The sequence below is a fragment of the Mytilus galloprovincialis genome, chromosome 9 (genome assembly GCF_965363235.1).
Source record: "Mytilus galloprovincialis chromosome 9, xbMytGall1.hap1.1, whole genome shotgun sequence".
NCBI lineage: Eukaryota > Metazoa > Mollusca > Bivalvia > Mytilida > Mytilidae > Mytilus > Mytilus galloprovincialis.
Genome location: NC_134846.1, coordinates 36,234,698 through 36,256,697, shown reverse-complemented (window position 1 = coordinate 36,256,697; position 22,000 = coordinate 36,234,698).

Below are 22,000 nucleotides of genomic sequence, written 5' to 3'. Positions count from 1 at the left end.
TACAAAAGTTAATTGTTATCTTAAAAACGATAATCTTCAATTAAGTAGATGATTAAGCCACTCCCGACCAGGTCAAATGTATAAAGTAATTTAGTTCCTGTAATCTGATAAATTAACCACTCATTTTTTTGCAAGAAAATATAGATATTAATTTCGGCAAGTGCTAAAATGCACTAAAAATCTAGTTTGCATAAAATATTTAATTAAAGAAGTAATCACCTTGGACATGTTAGATGAACAAACGGTAAATACTAACAAGATATCAAAGATAAAAACTTTCTACAGCATCTCAGCTATTGTGTAGAGAGTAAGAAACATTGATAGCAGTTTCGTATTATTTAAACATACAAGAATGACAAATATTAAAAAAAACCTGCTAAAATTTGTAATTGCTCACATGTGTTGCCTGGGAGCAAACACATTTTTTGAAGCTACGATATATATTGTAATTAAACCACTTTCATATGCTATGGTAGGGTTGAACATTTATAATCGTTAAAATATAACAAAGGGTGAAATAAAATATCTTAATCAAAACAAATATTTAAAAACCGAGTACGTTGACTTGTTAAAAATTACACTTTTTGCATAAGTGTAATATGATTTTTTTGGATACATTGTCAATAAGACAGCAGTCGAACGACAACCCTCCCCCCCCCAAAAAAAAAACAACAACAAAAATACATTTGTTTATAAATATAAGCCGACAATGAGTATGCTTAAATGAGCAAACATAAACCAATATATAAAGGTAAATACATTTTTGCTAATATACTTTGTCTATATACCTTTTTGCGCTTCTTTGTTACATATTTGTTGACAACTGTCCCCCTTTTTGACATTTCTACCTATAATGTCTGTTTGTTTTGTTCACACATCGTTGTTAATATAATAGCTTTTAATTCGACTGTCATACAAGTTAGAGGTTGAACTATTTTTAAAACCAGGTATAATCCGCCATTTTCTGCATAAGAAAATGCCTATACCAAGTCAGAAATATGACAGGTATTTTCCATTCGTTTGATGTGTTTTATCATTTGATTTTGCCATTTGATTAGTACTTGATAGCAAAAGTTATATTTCATAAAGTATAGTTAGTTAATGAGTCTACAGTACATACACTATTGTCAAGTTGTCTCAGAGGCCTTAGATAAAACCCTGCTACAGAAGGGAAGTCAAAATTAGTCAGCTTCTAAAAAATTACAGACCTAACATTGCTGCTTTAAATTTCAGACGAAGTTTCTATAGTCAGTCGAGCAAAGCATAGATATAAATGTCTGTATTTCACCATTTTTCCGTGTTCGACATTTAAGCACAATGCAGGATTCTCTCTGAAAAAAAGACGACTACATAAAATTCATCAAAGTCGGGAAGTGTGCTATTTGACTATCACGTCTCAGCAACAAATGAACCTCAAAATATTTTAAGATTAATGGTGATAGAATTAGACGAGTATTCATTCTAAATTTTCCTACGATTGATTCTAAGGCTTAGCCATGGCCAGTCCATCTTAATATGCACAAAAATAAAAAAAACAAAAACAAAAAAAAAACTCACACCGTTTTAATTGCTTTTAATTTAATTTTTTGTTTTTAACTTTAAATGACTTGCTATTATATTTTTTTTATAATTTCTAACCAGGTGAATTTTTTTTTTAATATCTCATATTTCCTTTTAACTTATTAAGTTTCATTTTACTCTATGAAAGCTCAACCAATCAACTGTTATCATCAGTGCTCCGATACTTAAAATGACTGTTTGACGAATGTCACCTCAGAAATCATAGCGACCACATGATAGTTATAAAACCATTATCTTTTCAATGCCATAATTGTCTCTACTTGCTTGTTTAAACAATGTAGGCGGGAATTAATTTGAATTTTGAGAATTATGATTATAATGAATGAGAAATCGCCTGAAAAAAATGAATGAAAAGTCGCCTGAAAATTATAAACTACTGATATATTTAATAAACAATCATACTGTATTTCATGTCACCAAACAGCTAATTGCTCTTAGTTGATTCCCCTTAGGTTTTGTTTTATTTCTCTGAAGTCTGGTTAAGATATCAGTATAACTTGACAGAGAGCTAACTTCACTCCTACACAAAATATTAAAACAAAAGATTAAGTTAAAATGAAAACACAGACAAAAGTTGATAGATATGTTTGATCTTACATGATTGAATATTCATCAGAGGAATGAAGTTTCACTTTAACATCTAATATTGAGAGCAAAATTAAGTGAAAACATTTACCGATGCTATTTCAGTATTTACAAATATTGTATATCACTCCATGATTCATGTTGAGAATTATAATTATTCCCCGGAGACCGAATTTTGTACAAAACAAGATATTACACTACAAGAATAATTCGAAAACAATATTGCAACAGTTTTGGTATAAGTCAGTGCGATATCTTTGGCAGGAAACGTCTAATAATTCATTTCAAAATTCAAATCAGTTCAGATTAGGCAAGAGCAGTCAATATAATACTTAAATGCTATCGACACAGACACGATGTCTGAATGAGTGAATCTTCTGCTGCTATAACAAATTCTGATGCCATTTTGGTAAAATCTGAAGTACAATTAAAGATAATTATACAACCATTTTAGGTACTTGATAATCATATGTCGCAGTTTTTTTTAGGTTGGCGTGAGAATTAGTCAGAAATGGAAGCAAGTTATCAGACACGTTGTAACAGTCAGATTTAGACAAAACATTATTTTGAAAGATTAAAGGCTTTTCAAGCTTAATATGATACATAAAGGCAACAGTAGTATACCGCTGTTCAAAACTCATAAATCTATGGACAAAAAACAAAATCGGGGTAACAAACTAAAACTGAGGGAAACGCATTAAATATTAGAGGGGAACAACGACACAACATTAAAATATAACACACACAGCAACGGACTAAGCATTAGACAAAATCCGATGAGAAAAACCAATATAACATCAAAACCAAATACATGAATTTGGGATAGAAAACTACCGTGACACGTCTTATAGTACACTCAAATATAGGAGAAAACAAACGACACAACGGAAACACAACGTAAAAATGTTACACACACAGAAACGAACTATGATATAACAATGGCCATTTTCCTGACTTGGTACAGGACATTTTTAAAGAAAAAAATGGTGGGTTGAACCTGGTTTTGTGGCATGCCAAACCTCGCACTTTGATGGCATTGTTAAATATAACATCAAAATGACAACATAATAATACAGGACCACAATACAAACAAATAGGAGAACGTATTAGAAACACACGAACAACAGTTAATACTATTTATGACTTTGCAACTATCAAGACGAAGTCATGCATAGCATAGGATAAAAATGAACGACATTAAAGTGATTTTAAAAAAAATAGTTTTAATAGATTGATCGATTTTTGTTTGTTTATTGTACAGCGACAAATATTCAGAACGTAAACAGTTATTACTCGAAGACATAATCGTTCAATCAGTTTAATTGAGATCTGGAGCTGGCATGTCAGTAACTGCTAGTAGTCCTTAAGTTTGTTATTATATATTCATTGTCATATAGCTTAGTTTCTTTTGTTACCTATTCTGACATCGAACTCGGACTTCTTTTAAATTGAGTTTTACTGCGCGTATTTCTATGTGTGCAAAGCTCTGATTCCTTTCACGGATTTGGTTATACTTTTTTGACCTTTTGGATTATAGCTCTTCATCTTTTATATTGAAATTTATTCTAAATTGGCTAGAGGTTTAGGGGGGGGGGGGGTGTTGAGATCTCGCAAAATATGTTTAACCCCGCCATAGTCTTATGTGTTTTTTGAAATTTTAGTTCATTTACATGTTTTGAAGTTTAGTGTGACGTCCAATTTCACTGAACTAGTGCACACTTTTATTTAAGGGCAAGCTGAGGACCACATCCGCTTCTGCTGCTATAACAAATTCTGATGCCATTTTGGTAAAATCTGAAGTACAATTAAAGATAATTATACAACCATTTTAGGTACTTGATAATCATATGTCGCAGTTTTTTTTTAGGTTGGCGTGAGAATTAGTCAGAAATGGAAGCAAATTATCAGACACGTTGTAACAGTTAGACTTAGACAAAACCTTATTTTGAAAGATTAAAGGCTTTTCAAGCTTAATATGATACAACAGTCAATACTATTTATGACTTTGCAACTATCAAGACGAAGTCATGCATAGCATAGGATAAAAATGAACGACATTAAAGTGATTTTAAAAAAAATAGTTTTAATAGATTGATCGATTTTTGTTTGTTTATTGTACAGCGACAAATATTCAGAACGTAAACAGTTATTACTCGAAGACATAATCGTTCAATCAGTTTAATTGAGATCTGGAGCTGGCATGTCAGTAACTGCTAGTAGTCCTTAAGTTTGTTATTATATATTCATTGTCATATAGCTTAGTTTCTTTTGTTACCTATTCTGACATCGAACTCGGACTTCTTTTAAATTGAGTTTTACCTCGCGTATTTCTATGTGTGCAAAGCTCTGATTCCTTTCACGGATTTGGTTATACTTTTTTGACCTTTTGGATTAAAGCTCTTCATCTTTTATATTGAAATTTATTCTAATTTGGCTAGAGGTTTAGGGGGGAGGGGTGTTGAGATCTCGCAAAATATGTTTAACCCCGCCATAGTCTTATATGTTTTTTGAAATTTTAGTTCATTTACAAGTTTTGAAGTTTAGTGTGACGTCCAATTTCACTGAACTAGTGCACACTTTTATTTAGGGGCAAGCTGAGGACCACATCCGGGTGTTTGATTTTCTTCGCTGCGTTGAAGACTCTATGGTGGCACGAAATAACATCTCTTTTCACTGACGCTAATGAAAAACCACAAGAGAACACACAAGTTTAAGAAACGGCATTTGTGTATACTATGTGTACTATTGCTTCTGAAAGGATATCATTTGCACACACGATACACCTTAAAATTTTATATTACTAATTAAATATAGTATGAAAAGTACACACTTCAAAATGATAATTTGTTTTTTATTCGAAGTAATATTTTGTTCTGTTATGACTTCTAGATCTCCGTGAACTGACAATTAGGATATTTTGTTTGACCATTTCTACATGTTTATGGGAACCAACTGTTGTTCATTCACTGAAAACGATGAACACCTGTTAGACTTGTTTTATTAGGAACTTTCCGTTCTAAATTTTCCTCGGAGTTCAGAATTTGTTTATTTTACTTTTGTTTCATGTGACTAATTTGAACGTTGAGCTTTGGACTTTTTTTTCAATTTTTTGCTTTGCTATATATCCTTTATCTACCGCTTTTTCATTTGTTTCAATAACGTGTCTATTTATATTGACTCGCCTCTTAGTTATATCATAACAAGGCTAAACACATTGTTTTTCATACTTTGATTTCATTTGCTCTGTTTGATTTTCTGAGAGAGAAAAAAAACCACACAAAATGAATGAATATCAAAAAGTAAAATCACAAAAATAATGAGCTCTAAAAAAATTCAGAATCGAAAGTACCTAATCAAAGGTAACCTCAAAAGCTCAAACACATGAAACGAATGAACAACAACGGTCATATTCATGACTTGGTACATGCATTTTCTGATGTAAAAAATGGTGGATTAAACTTGGTTTTATAGATAGCTATCAAGGATCATTATATGCTGCAATTTATTGTGAGTTCATTATGATGATTTTTAAAACAGATTCTCTTGTTTTGATGATAAATCATTCGTTTGTTTATAATACTAGGACTGGTATTTCATTTTTGTCAACATCATCCATTAACCTTCTTTCTAAAGTAAATCTTTATGGTGAATTAAAAAAACAAATCATTCACGTATTTTGTAACCTTTTCGATCACAATTAATGGATGTCAGCAACTGCTAGATATGTTAAAGGGAACAACTCTATAACAAGGCATCGTACATTATATGTCTGGTATCTTTGATGAGTTTCTATAAAACTCGATATTTAAAAGTGGTAAATGAGACATGCACTCTTTTTAGATTTTTTTTTTTGCAATTTTAGGTTTTTAAAATATTTATCTTTTCAAGGTATTGTAGTATTGCAAATGGGTTTTCGAAATGTCTTTTAGAATGTAGCTAATAACCTTTAAGCACGATATACAGCAAACTTAAAACAAGGATGCGCGAACATAAAAGAGAGGGTTTATTAATGCATTTTTACTGGTTACAAGTAAAAGGTTCAGATAGCAATAAAACAAGATTAAATCCACCATTTTCTACAAAAGGAAATAGATGGACCAATCAAGACTATGGCAGTTGATTTCCATTCGTTTGATGTGTATGTGCCGTTGATTTTGTCATTTGATAAAGGATTCTCCTTGGAGTTCAGTATTCTTGTTATTTTACTTTTTCCTATAATATCTCATGTCGAAAATCAAAATATTAGTCTTTGTTTCTTTGGTTGTCAGTACCAATGTCATCTCCTTAAACAAAATCATATTCCACACCATAAAACATGTTGCAAATATTCCAAGTAACCTTCTTTTTATTGAACTAACAAACGCTCCCGTTGTTAATACAAACATGCATCATTATTATGTTTGCACTAGCATTGGTATTTCATTATTGTCAATATCATCTATTAACTTTATTTGTATCTAACGTTTAGTTTTGATAAAATGATACGTCATCCATTGAAACTATTACATCACGACCTTGTAATTTTATAAACATCATGCATTGTTCTACTTTTAAAAGTCACATTTTAAAATTTTATTCATACGTATAATAATAGATTTAATATCCTAGAAAATAATACTGAAATGACTCTATTTGATAAACAACCGATCAATCAATAATAATCGATTGAATTCCATTTTTATAACATTAAAATTTTGAATGGAAATGGGGAATATGTCAAATAAACTCATCATAGATACCAGGACTAAATTTTGTATGTACGCCAAACGCGCGTTTCGTCTACAAAAGACGAAGAGTATTGAGGACCAACATTCCTAAAAATTTTGCCAAATTCAGCTAAGGTAATCTATGCCTGAGGTAGAAAAGCCTTAGTATTTCAAAGATTCAATATTTTGTAAACAGTTAATTTATAAATGTAACCATATCAATGATAATTCATGTCAGTACAAAAGTGCTGACTACTGGGCTGGTGATACCCTCGGGGAAATAAATCTCCACCAGCAGTGGTATCGACCCAGTGGTTGTAAATAAACTCATCATAGATACCAGGACTAAATTTTGTATATACGCCAAACTCGAAAGAGACAACAACCGGATCAAAAAGCAGACATCAGCCGAAAGTTGATTAAGAACCATAAATTATTTCTTTAATTAACTTAAAAACTAACATAAATTAAGAATCACTGATTATTTTTATTCTGTCTGTCCTCTGACGTTATTTGCTGCACTACTGTACTTTTAAATTTAAACAGCCACTTTTGGCATGTACTGCTTTCGCCTTCTCTGTCACTTATTCAATTCGACCGACAATTATTTCTTCCCCACTTTCTGATGTACTACTGAAAACAATGACGTTATATTTTATCAACAGCTTAACAATCTCTTACAAACAAGACGATTTAAGTTTTGAAATTATCATTTCCCTCTGCATTAGTAGCAATATACCAACTGTCTATGCTTATGAGGTATACATTTCCCTAACTCATTCGGTATCAAGAGCTTGTAACTGCTACCAAGACTTTATAACTCGTCACTATTGTCTGAGCAGAACATTGACGAACCAGGGTTATGCGAATGACAAAGAACGTCTCGTTTTTTTAAAAGTTCATCGGAAGATACCAAGAACTTGTTGATAAATATTCCGCAAAATTTCAAAAATAATACATGATGGTCTTGAAATATAGATTCTAGTTCCTGACGTTATTTATCATCTTAATTACGTGTTATAGTGTTGTTGTATTTGTCTTTGTGGTAAATTATTAAATTTTACCGTGTTGTCTTATTTTTCTTATATCATTTGGCGTGGCTCAGTACTTATGCATCCCGCCAATGTGTTGTGCTGTAGTAATTTTTTGTATTCTTATCTTTCATTTTTGCGTAATTGCTTTGTCTATATGCCATATTGTTTATCTTTGTCGACCTATTTGTCTGTTTTTCAGTGATTAAGATTGTGTAGTTCAGTGTTTACTGTTGTACCGTGATTTTTGATATTGTTACCTTATATGTCGACTTTTTTTTTGTTCACACATTGTTGTCAAGATAGTGCAATTCCACAAGTGAGAAATTTAGCTAGCTATAAAACCAGATTTAATCCAAAATTTTCTACATAAGGAAATGTCTGTACCAAGTCAGGAATATGACAGTTGTTTTTCCATTCATTTGATGTGTTTGATCTTTTGATTTTGACATTTGATTAGGGACTCTCCGATTTGAGTTTTCCTTGGAGTTTGGTATTTTCGTCATTTTACTTTTTGATAGTGACAAGTTGTTACGAACACACACTTTTCTGGTATGCTAGACACATACGTCCTGTTTGCTGATACCTTGAATTTTCAAAGTTTATTGATATGACTTTTGATTCGTCCCATATTTTTACAGTACTACGGAACCGAATGACTTCATATTTCACCAGCACCTTGACAGTGATAAGTTGTAACGTGTGATCACTTTCAGATCTGTCGAGCACCTATTTCCTGTGCCTATATTTTGAAATTTTCAACATGTTAAATGAACTTAAAAAACTTTCGTAACACATTTTCCCAGCACACCTAAACCTTTTCTTTTGTCTGATCGTCCGACATTTATTTCCGTCCCACACTTTTTTTAATGTACTACTGAACAAAATGACGCCTTGTTTTGTCAGCAGCTTGAAAAAAGTAAAATCACAAAAATACTGAACTCCGAGGAAAATTCAAAACGGAAAGTCCCTAATCAAATGGCAAAATTAAATGATAAAACACATCAAACAAATGGACAACTGTCATACTCCTGACCTGGTACAGGCATTTTCAAATGTAGAAAATGGCGGACTGATGTTCACTGAACCTAGTTTTATAGCGCCAAACCATTCACCTGCATAACAGCCGCACCAAATTCCATTATATTTACAACGATGCGTGAACAAAACAGAAATAATAGGTAAAGTTGTCACAATAGGGGTACATCAGTCATCACCGTGTCACAAGTTGAAAGTGGTTAGCTCTAATGAATAAGACTTTTCGGCTCTGTCAGACACAGTTTTCCAGTTTGCCGATACTTTGAAAGTTGAATGAACTGAACCTGCATACAGTTGTTTTAATTGTGAATTAACTGTTTACAAGTTTATGTTTATTTTTTTGTTACCCATTTATTCAGTACAACTGAACAGAATGGCTTCATATTTCATCAGCAACTTGACACCCTCTGGTATCTTTCGCCTTTCTTTGACAGTGATGAGTTGTAAAGTGTGATCCCTTTCAGATCTGTCCGACATCTGTTCTTGTGCATATATTTTGAATTTTCAATATGGTGAATGAACTTAAAAACTTTCTTCATACATTCTAGTGTTTTCTGAACATCTAGAATGACTGTATTGAATCATCAGCTTGACAGAGAAGAGTTGTAACGTATTATCACTTTCAAGATCAGTCAGACATGTCTTTCTATAACTATATTTTAGACTTTTCAATATGTCAAATGAACTTAAAATATTTGTAACACCTTTCTCAAGGAGAACTGAATGACTTTATATTTAGTCACTAGCATAGCAGTGATAAGTTGAAATGTGAAAGCTCCTTTAAGATTTGTCAGGTACCTACTAAACATTGCTATTAGGGGTATGATTGGAACGAAAACGCCACGTACTATCGTGTGTTTAATTTTAACTTAAAAATAAGAACCAAAAGGTTTTCTTTCCAAAATGTAAGGAACTGTGAACATGAAAACTGTACGAAAATATCTATGTTCTAGCAAAATTCAAAACGGAAAGTCTATTACAGAGATTGTATAATTTATAAAAAGAAAAATTATACTTCGTCAATATGATCATTTCACACATCACAAAACTCACCATTCAAGGTAGAGCTACATTTGATACAGAGTTGATTGAAATGAGAGAGGGGATTCATAAATTTCTATAGAGTAACCCAAAGCCATCGTATGCAAATCTTACTTAAGAGAGTTAAATTTTTCAGGTGAAAGCTCCTTTAAGATTTGTCAGGTACCTACTAAACATTGCTATTAGGGGTATGATTGGAACGAAAACGCCACGTACTATCGTGTGTTTAATTTTAACTTAAAAATAAGAACCAAAGAGTTGATTGAAATGAGAGAGGGGATTCATAAATTTCTATAGAGTAACCCAAAGCCATCGTATGCAAATCTTACTTAAGAGAGTTAAATTTTTCAGGTTTTTTTTGGGTATTTTTTTTTTAGCCGAGAAATGCAAAGATAATTGAAGATAATTACACAAAGGACTGTCATTGCACTAGATTGTCAGTTTGTTTTTGATCTTTGAGTTTGAATATCCCTCTAGTATCTTTCACTCCTCTTTTCGATAGAACCTATTGAAGTTGATCAAATCTAAACAAAGTGTTTAAATGCGTTCAACGTGCTTTTCTGAAATTATGTTCATCATGAATGAAGTGAAACCAAGATGCACTCTAGACAATAACGCTTAAAAAAATCGTTATTTTACTAAAACCACTGAGTCAAATTCGATAAATCTTCATTAAAAGATGCCAATGAAAAGTGATCTCTAATATTATTCAATAACTTTCACTTATTATAAGTCATGAGCGTCTGATGCATTGCAATAATTACATCTTAATTAAAAATTGTACTATATATTTTTTTTATAATATTTAGATTTCACCAGCACCGGACATTTAAGGTGGTTTACACCTTAAGCAATAAGCTGAAAATTTAAATGGTTTAAATGGGAGTTACAAAACAGTGTAAACAGTAAATAAACTCACCATAGATACCAGTACTAAATTTAGTATATACGCCAGTAGCGCGTTTCGTCTACAAAAGACTCATCAGTGACGCACATATCGAATTCAAGGTAAATTCGAAATGTTGTAAGTTCAAACAAATTAAATTCCAAGGTAAATTCGAAATGTTGGAAGTTCAAAAGAAACATGACAAAATCAACTGTTAGACTATATCAACCACCGGAAAGAATAAACACAAATAAAAACAAACGGAAACATCATAGAATATATCGTCTTCTCTGAACTTTTCGCATTCAGCAGTAAAACTCTTGCTAAAGTGGGGTGTCCATTTGACTGTGTGTGGTGAATACATACGCAACATTATCAAGTCATGATTGGGACGTTCCATGCGTATTCTTGGGTGAGTGAAACGCTTCCTTTTAAGTTAAAAAAAAAACCTGTACAGAAACTCACATAGGAGTCCGCAAATTAAACCTCTGTCCGTATTCAACATAGCCTCGTTTTCAGTGACAGTCTTGCTTTCATGCCTTTTATCTCAGTTCACCTGTCCTGCACAAAATATTTTTAAAACTTCCTGAGAAGTCATCGTATTTTTTCTGAGTTGTATTTATTCATTGTCATCGTTATAGTTTTGTGAAAAAAGCTTATTACGGAAACTCAAGTTTTTGGCTAAGTCTTTACCAGAACGTTCAAACAAAAGATAGCTAGTTAAACATGAAAAAAAATGTGAGCACAAGTTAGAGTGCATTGAAGTGATTACTTCCAATACGGACAGATTATCAGAAAGTAGAAACTTGAGGATGATAAGAACGTAAGCTGTTGAAATTAAATCCAACGTTTATTAACCCAAATAGAATCCTGATATCTAGGATGAATTTATTAATAAGTAGAGCTGAGTAGGGTTGTTAAATTTTTCAAAGAACAAATTATATCATCGGTTACATTAAAGGTACACCTATAAAATCAATTTACTTTATTAACACTGGTGTTGTTAATGATGTACACCTCTGAGGAGCCAAACAAATTCTAGAATTATAACTTTTTTCCTAACCTGGTTATTGCGTTTATAAGATTGTACAGAGTAATTAAAGAAGACAAAATCATTAAGGGTGCACTTCTTTAATTGATACGGCCTTTTTAAAGAAAAAATATTTGTGATGCCTTTTCACATAGTTTAGTATGATTGTAATATTTTTAATAAAATTTATTGATATTTCCCAATGTTTTGGAAATAACTCAAGAACGAGATTTCAACAAGATAGAAAAGTCAGAAGAATACATCCTCAATTTCAATCATTTCGTTTTATAAAAAAAAAAACACAGTCAAGCATACGATTTGAAACACATGCCAAAGGAAATTTAGTAGAATGATCACGATAATCAAATGCTAACTTTATCTAAATGATTCTCATTCTACGTTCTCTCTATCCTCATATGTATTCAACTCTTGAATCTTAATTTTTACTTTCAGTTTCTCCTTCATTGGAATTATTCAAGCTCTAATAAGTAATCTACAAAAAGATAACGGAACATTAATATCAGAAATTATGATGATATTTATTAATTGATGTTATAGAAATACACGATGCAAATATCGTTTAGCCAAATAAAAGAACTATGTGAACACACTTATTTGCTTCGTTGTCACCGTTATCATCGAAAATAAATATAAAGTACCGACTCTAAAATTATTCCTTCCAATTGAATCATACTTCCGTTAATAATCTATTAGTATGGTTTAATTTAATAAATATTTAGACCATTTTGATATCGAAATCAATCAAATTATTAAATATAATGCAATATACTGAACACATTTACTTAAAAGATTAAGCAGTTTCACATGGTTTTTTATGAATTTTGACACAATCTCGTGTTTCTCGAGTACATAATCCGTTTTCTTCATTTGTGGAGGATGTCAATTCCCTGTTTGGCATTGACATACATTTTATCTTGGTTGTTTTACTTGGACAGAGGAGTGTTTATCTTTGAATTTTAAACTATTAAATATGGCAGGATTAACTTATTTACCTCATTTAAATTTACGTGTTGGCGTAATCTTTAAAGCTTCAAACTATGAAATGCCAAATGGGATTTCTTTTGAAATATACTTTGGGGATGAATAAAAAAGATTCTTTTATTTTATTGGATAGAAAATCACCCATATATTCCTTACGTGAAGAAACTCAATCTAAACGTGTTCTATTCACAACTTTTTTTATCAAAGCACCGAGAAAATATAGACCATTTTGATATCGAAATCAATCAAATTATCAAATATAATGCAATATACTTAACATGCTGAAAAAAATCTTTTTTACGCAGAAATCCCCCATGTTTTTTTTCTATTGCACCTATAACATAAAAATTAGCAACTGACCACTAGAGACCAAATGATAATGTTTATAATTTGTTTTCCCATTTCATTTTTGTGTAGAAGTTACTGTACTTTTGTGTTATCAAATACGGTTAAATATTTTTATGATTTGTGTTCTTTACACCCATCTTTATAGAACTACAAAAAATATGTAATTAAACTTTTGATATTAGAAATAAAATATTTAAAAGTAATCCCTAAAACTTTTAAAAATGCAGAAATTTGGTGACGCTAATTCGTTCCATAGATCATTAGAAAATACTTAAAGCAGGTAGCCTTGTCTCCTTTAAGGCCAGCATGGAACATTTACTTCGTTTTTCAAATTAAATTGTCTAATAGTCTAATTCATTTAGCATACTTTTCTTCACTTCGTGTTTTCATTGTGCCTTATATTCTCTCAAATATAGGGTTTTTTTTTTTTTTTTTTTTTTTTTTTTTTAATATTTCAGCGTATTGTGCTTTAACGTGTACAAATGAATCATAGATGAGTAATTAAAGCAGACAGATATATAACTTGTATATGAACATATAATTTGCATCATTCATGAGAAGTGTTACTGAAAATCCTAGAAAGTCTAAGGATCCAACAGATAACGATGTAATTTGCTTCGTGTTTAAAAATGGAAACAAATAAACAATCCTATCAAAGTAAGCGATACTAGAGTAATTTATTTTGAGCATCATCAGGTTAGCCACAATCATTATTCATTTTAGATTAAAGATTTTCTTAAAATATCTTTGAAATGCTATTTTAGGATTTCGTATATTTTTCAATGCATATGATATACCCATGTTCTAATCTTAAGGATGGTGTACTATTCCCGGTTGTGATATTTTGAATGAGTGTAGATTTGCATGACAGGTCATGAATGCAGATTCCCTGACTTTTTTACCTGATGTAGATCTTCGTTATGGGTTCGTGGGATTTGAACACCTGTAAACTACTGTTGTCTTTGATTGAATTTTTTTTCTCAGACCCTTTTGTTTGGTAAATATCAATAGAACTATATTCATCTTGATTTGGTATAGAAAAAGTCCGAAGTACATCATTGTCAAACCAACATAACTGTGTATGGTCCTCTTTATTTTGATGACCTAATGAGTAAAACGAAGTGTAAAGTACCCTTAAACAGTTTTACTACATCAGAGTAGATTTTGACAGTTAATGTATCTTCAAAACTGCTGGTGGCAAAAGCAAATTGAAAATTATTAATATAACTAGAACACACCCGTAATATCACGGGTCCGTGACTGAATTAAAGTATATAACTATGCGCAAGCCTTATCTTAGTATTAGTACTGTCATCTGATAAAGTCATGCCGATTATAAGATACACAATTTTCTCTGCTTTAAAATCTTTCTATTTGAACCCGTCGAACTGGAACTTATCAATTATTGGTAATATTAATTATTTGGAAAACGAAAGGTCCTGGAATGGAGTATTTTTTTAATCAACAGCATTGTCCTATATTAGTTACAAATAAAGTTGAATTCTTTGATTCGCTGTTTTACGTCATGCCCGCTAACAAGTTGAAACTTATTTTTAGTCCAGAATTTTAGTATTCGTATTGTTATCTTAGAAAGTCTTACGGATTAAAATACTACAATAGGTAACAATTTGACAATTTAGTAGTGTCAACCCTGTGATTATGACCCGTGTATATAGCATATTAATCCCGCATACACCGTTTGGTGGTACGCCTGTCAGATGCGGAACGTACAGATAAGGTAATAGGTAACAGGTGATTATACTATTGGTATCGGTATCGGACTCGACCCGGAACTTCCTAATTATTGGCAATATTAATTACGTGGAAAACAAAAGGGCCTGGAGTGGTGTAATTTTTAATCTATACCTTTGTACTATATTAGTTGTATATAAAGTTGAATTCTTTGATTCGTCGTTTTTACGTGATGACGGCTGACAAATTGGACCTCGTAATTTTAGTATTATAGATGTAATGGTAAAAGAGCAGATATAAAAATATATAAGATAACCAAAACAAGACTATGCACGCAGGGCTGCATTTCTTAATTTTGAATTTCGATATATATAGTGTAGTTCCTTAGTTTTATTAGACCACATTTCAATAAAATAATATGCGTATTTTCATTTGAGTACAAAAGTACTGAGCTACTAGGCTGGTAATCGAATTTTCAAAATACATATATAAAGGTGTGATATCTTAAATTTCAGTAAAGGTTGATAAACTTTTTTAAATGTTCTTCACATGAAGTAAACTAATGTGAAATTGATCTTCCGTCTGGAAAAAGCATTGAACATATCATAATTTATTTGATATCTTACATGAATTAACTAATTAAAACAAGAAATAGACAGCAAATGTAGGTGGAGAACTCACATTTACGACAAAAAAGAAAAGTATTCCATTATGAGCTGTCAAATTTTTGTGAAGCACCTGCAAATGAAGTATTTATCTCTCATATCTTAATTTTAGTATTGATTATTGCAATGAAGCTTCTACACCAACGTGTCGATATTTTCGGGTAGTTGAAGTCTACGCATCGAAACTTTTAATTTTAGTATGTCTTTGTATGCATTCTAGTTGATAACATATAAATTATTTAGTCTAATGTGGAGGGTTGGCAATGATACTGTTATTAGTAACAGTCCCACTGAAGTCTTTTGTAGACGATAAGTGCTTCTGGTTTATAAGATTAAAACCTTGGTATTTTTAAGAATTTTTACAACCATTGGGTCTATACCATTGCCGAAGGCCGTTTTATTCAGGATGGTATCGACAGTACTCATGTGTTGCAATATCATCGATATTGTCTTTACCTGTAAGTTTACTTTTAATACATTCAAAACATTACGGTAAATATATCCCAAGCCATTAGCCAATGCTTGTTTTGATATAAAATTGATATGGTAAGGCCTCAGTTGCCGAGTGCTCTAAGTAATCGAACTACTGTATTACTCGCCAGTTAACAACACAGTTTTGAGTTCGAATCCTGCACGGGACAGGTGCACTCGACTCCAATCTTTATTTACTCTGATTGTCAGTTTTCTTACCGAATTTTGATGGTTCTCTCTAGGAATACGAAATAGCACAATAGTGTTGAAAGTTGCGTTAAACCTATTAATCAATTAATCAGTAATGGATATAGATATTGCATGTTAATTTTCTGTTATTTAATTCAAAGCGCTATGTTTTTTCTACAACCATGTATTACTGGTCTAATCAAAATTGGACAACTTGTATTCGGAACTTTTGGTTTCTTATTCTCTTCGTGCCTTTTTTTTTAATTCAAAAATAAAAACAGTATATGACAGGCTCCAATACATGCTACACAGAAGAACAAGTGGTCAGTATGCTGTAGTTTTTTTTATCGACAACATATTTGTTGAATTTGGAGTCAGACTTTTTCAACAAATTGTCGCAAATCCTATGGGAACGAACTGTGCGCCCCTTGTTGCCTACCTCTTCTTTCTTATTTTCATATAAATCGGAGTTCCTTTAGATACTTGTCAAACAGAAGAAGATCAAAGAAACCAGATTATTTAATTTCACTTTCAGATATATTGATGATGTTCTTTCCATAAACAATCCGAACTTTTCTGATTGAGTTCCCTTAATATATTCCCCAGAACTAGAAATTAAATAAACAACATACACGGCTTCCTTCGCCTGATTTTTAGACTTATATCTGGAATTTGACATACATGGTCATCTCAGTACCCGAATCTATGACAAACGAGACGATTTTAATTTTGAAATTATAAATTTCCCCCACCTTAGTAGCAATATACCAACTTCACCTGCATATGGGATATACTTTTCCAAACTTATTCGATATTCAAGAGCTTGAAGCTCCTACTCAGACTTTGTAAAATGTCACCAGTGTCTGAGCAGAAAGTTGATGAACCAGGGGTATTTCACAGAACGTCTCGTCCTTTTTCTAAAGTTCATCGGAAGGTACCAAGACCTTGCTGATAAATATTCCGTTGCAACTTCACAAATAATACAATACAATACGGTCTTGATGTATATATTCTGAGTACTGACATTGTTTACCACTAGACGTTAAGCAACCAACAATTAATCAATCTGACATTGTTTATCATCTTAACAACGTGTTATATTATTCTTTTATTTATCTTTGTTCTATTATTAATATTACTGTTATTGGTTGGATTGTTTTCTGTGATATTCATTTGACGTTGCTCGGTACTTTAACATCCCGTCAAGGATCATTTTTGTGATGTGTTTTGTATATTCGACTTTTTGTATTTCTTTGGTTCTTATAACGAGTACTTTATAATATCTCGTCATTATGTTATTGTTCTATTATATGTTATGTTATAGTTATTTTATAAATTTAAAAATACGTTGAACGACAAACGACATAATTATTATAATAACGCAGTGGTATAAACCATTTGTGGATTCTTAGAAATTCTAAAGAACTTCTGAACAATTTAAAATCTTGGTTTATTTCTGAAATTAATTCCAACATACTTTTGATTTTTTAACCCTGTATGCCAACATTCCCCATTTGAAATTATAAAATTGTTTTGTATAAACATTGAACGACAACTTTTCCAGACACGCGAAGCAATGAATGTGTTTTTAATTTGATAGATGCTTTTGTGCTTTTTTGTAAAATTGGTTTTTTTTTGTTTAATTGTAACACAGTGATGACTGCTGTACCCATATTGTGACGTTTTTATTTATTATGTCTGTTTTGTTCACGTATCGATGTAAATATAACGGAATTTGATGAGACTATCGTTCAAGTGAGAGGTTAGCGCTATAAAACCAGATTCAATCCACCATTTCTACATTTAAAAATGCCTCTTCCAAGTCAGGAATATTACAGCTGTTGTCCATTCGTTTTTGATGTGTTTTGTCATTTGATTAGGGGCTTTCTGATTTAATTTTCCTCGGAGTTCAGTATTTTTGTGATTTTACTTTTTTTATACGCTACCAATTACTAAATTAATTGTTTGTAACAAAAAAGATTATATGTACACTCTTAGGAAATTCTGATTCGTATCACCTGCCAAGTTATGTTTCCAGTTGTTTTCTTGTCTGACCAGAAATGAATACAAAAAGGTTTTAATTTATTATTGAAATTTGGCTTTAAAATAGCGTTCACTAAATAAGAGTACATTTCTAATAAGTCTGAAAATTACACTTTTTTGACAGCAGAAATTACAAAAATTAGTAAAACCATTCAAGAGTTAAAATTTATGTTCATTTATGAATAAAAGACCATGTTAATTTAATAAGGACACTTTAGTGCATATAGGTTATTTGTTGTGTCACTATTATATATCATAAAAATGAAAGGTTTTGACATGAATGGTAATTCTTTATAAATGGTAAGTATATATGCATAGGTTTGGTCAAAATAGATATGAGGAACGGCTTTAATCAAAAAGATGTTTTTAACATTTTTTATTGTTCGTGTTTCTCGTGTATTTAGTATCTGTGCTGTTCTTGTATACTTTTGTTTGTTCTTTTTTCTTTTTTGCCATGGCGTTGTCTATTTGTATCCGACTAATGAGTGTTATGTACCTTTGGTATATTTTGTCTCTTTTTTTGTATACTACATCTTGTAGGAAAATATTTGGTGGGATAAAGTTGTTGCTTATATCAATATATAGAACAAGATTTTAAGATGAGGATATTTTGATATTTGATGATTTTTTGCATAAAACACTGATGCAAACATATGATGCAAAATTTAAATACTAAAAATACCGATTGTTTAAAAATACTAATGTTTCATAAAAACCAGTAGTATGTTATTTTGTATACTAGTACTGTGTAATTTGAGGAGTCAACGAAGTGACCCTATCACATACTTTCTCTTTTGGTGCATCTGAAGGACTTTGTGTAGATGGTGGCTGTTTTTCATTATTGTTTTCTTTGAGTATTTATGACATATGCAGACAAAACATGTATTGAATAATAAGACAGGTGTCTTCAGTGAGTTTTAACAACCATTCGGGTAATGACACCGTATATGGAGATTTCATACAGGAGGGTATAACCGGCCTAATATTCAGTCCTCCTGGGTTGACAAAATGTCATTTATACGGTCTTTCACCATATATTTACTGTAAATGAGTCATTGCAAATAATTCAAATACTATATATATAAAAAAAAATACCTCAGGAAAAAGATTGCATCGTCAAGATTATGAAGATTTTTTGTGACTTTTGGTTTTCAATACTTTTCGACTTTGTAGCTAATTCCATCTGATTTGATGGCCAATTATGAGACAAGTGTAGACGTGAAATTATAAACTTTGAATCTTTGGTTAGTTTTTACATTCATTTGCCTGTACCAAGTTAGAAATATGATAGTTGTAGCAGTTCAGTGTTTCTGTTGTTCCGCTGTTACCAAGTTTTAGTTAATGTGATTCCCTCGGTTAGGTTTGTGACCCGGATTTATTTTTCGGTTAAATTGATAAATGGCTATTAAACAGTGGTATACTACTATTGCCTTTATTTATAAGCAATACTGTTTACCTGAATATTCGTTTAACTCGTCGTTTGAAGTAACGCTTGTAAAATAATCAAAGCCACCAATGCAATCAGAACATCTCACACTATATTTCTCTATGCAGAAGAACTGGATAATTAATTAATCGAAAAAAAAAAGAAATGACCACTTCATGCGTTTCGCAAATCTTCGAAACAGCGGCGACAATGGTATAAACCGATACAATGTCGACATACCTACGCCCAACTTATAGTATTCCCGATGGTTATTTTCTTTTCACTGTGTTACTCATAGTCATAAACTGTTGATTCTCCCACATTCTCGCGAAACTGATGTGGTGAGCTTAATAAAAAATCTACTTCAATCTTTGACAATAAAAGGACACGAATTATTGCAACGATAATAATCTGTTCATATTCTGTTACTTATTGAAATATATGTATCAAAAATACAGAACTTAAAAGCAAATTGAAAAGAGGAAATTGATAAAAACTGACGTAATAAAACGCTATCAACGAATGAAACAAGTGAAAAAAATCTTGATTTTGTACAGGCATTTCCCAAAGAAAAAGTTGGTTAAACCTCGTTTTATATCTAGATGAACCTCCAATTTGTATGACATTTTTTTTTATAGTTTCGTTATATTGACAAAATTGGTGGATGTGACAAACAGATATAAAAGTTTAGTGTGACAATGATTGGGATCTAGCAGCCATTGCTGTGTCACCAGACATACAAAACAGTTGACTATAAAAAATCGAAAAAACATTGAAAAAATTAAAAAAAAGACGCCGGCAAAAAGGTGAAGATAGCAAGTATGACAATAACGGCAACAAAAATAACGTTTTTGTCCAGGCTTATAATCTTAAACATTTTATAATAAATACAATCTATAATGAGAAAGAAACAATTAAGGAATCTTCAAATGATCCTACGAATATGATCCAGTGTGATCGGTCAGGTCTCGTAGAAGATAGAAGACTATCATTTTTTGTAATTTTGTAATAAATTCAACAGAAGAATACCGGTGTTCAAAAGTGATAAATCGATTGAGAGAAAACAAATCCGTGATACAAACTAAAACTGAGGGAAACACTATAAGAGGAAAACAACGAAACAACAGAAACACTGAAGTGCAACAAAAAACAAACGACAATGCAACACACACAGAAACGAACTATCAAATAACAATTGCCATTTTTCCTGAATTGGTACAGGACATTTAAAGAAAAAATGGTGGGTTGAACCTGGTTTTGTGGCTGGCCAAACTGTTGAGAATATTATGCAAACGTTAACGTTATGTTTCCCGTATTTACGTCTTATGTTTATGACGTTACTTTGTACCTTTGTATGGGCGCCTTCGATATAGATTTTGAGCATAAAAGTAACACAACGCAAAGTATTGAGTTTTAGTCGTTTATTACAATACATTTTGGTGTCGTGACGCCATGGAAAGTAAACTGAAAGCGGTGAGAGCAGGCCATAAAAGTGCTGTAACAAGACTTTTGAGAAAAACGGAAGAAGAGCAGGATTTGGAGATAGAAGAAAGTACAGAATTATTAGAAACACTTTCGCAAAAACAGAAGATTATTAGTGCTTTGAATGAAGAAATTCTTAATTTAACAAAGGATGAGGATGTTGAGGATGAAATTCTACAGACAGATGAGTATAAATTCTTTCTGAATACAAAAATAAGACACATTCGTAAAAAATACTCAAATTCGCCAACTTCAAATATTACCACCTTACCTAATCTGAGTAATCAATCAACGGAAAATACAAATCAGCATAGTTCAGTAGAAAATACGTATAGCTCTGTTCAACAACAAATGTACCATGTTCCGCCCAACGTTACGCAAAATCACCAACTTCCGAAACTCACCTTACCTACATTTACAGGAGAAACACTCATGTGGCAAACTTTTTGGGACTCGTTCGAATCATCTGTACACTATAATCCCTCACTCACTGACATACAGAAGTTCACATATTTGAAATCGCAACTTGGTAATGAAGCCGCTCGATGTATTAATGGACTACCGCTCACAAATAATAATTATACGGAAGCTATAAAATTGTTAAAAGAACGTTTTGGTCAGCCACACAAAATCACGAATGCCTACATGCAAGCCCTGTTAGACCTTCCCGCACCACAATACAACCTTATTAGCCTCCGTAATTATTACGACAAACAAGAAGCATATATAAGAGGCCTAGAATCGTTAGGCAGATTGGGAGATTCATATGGCGCACTGCTCATCC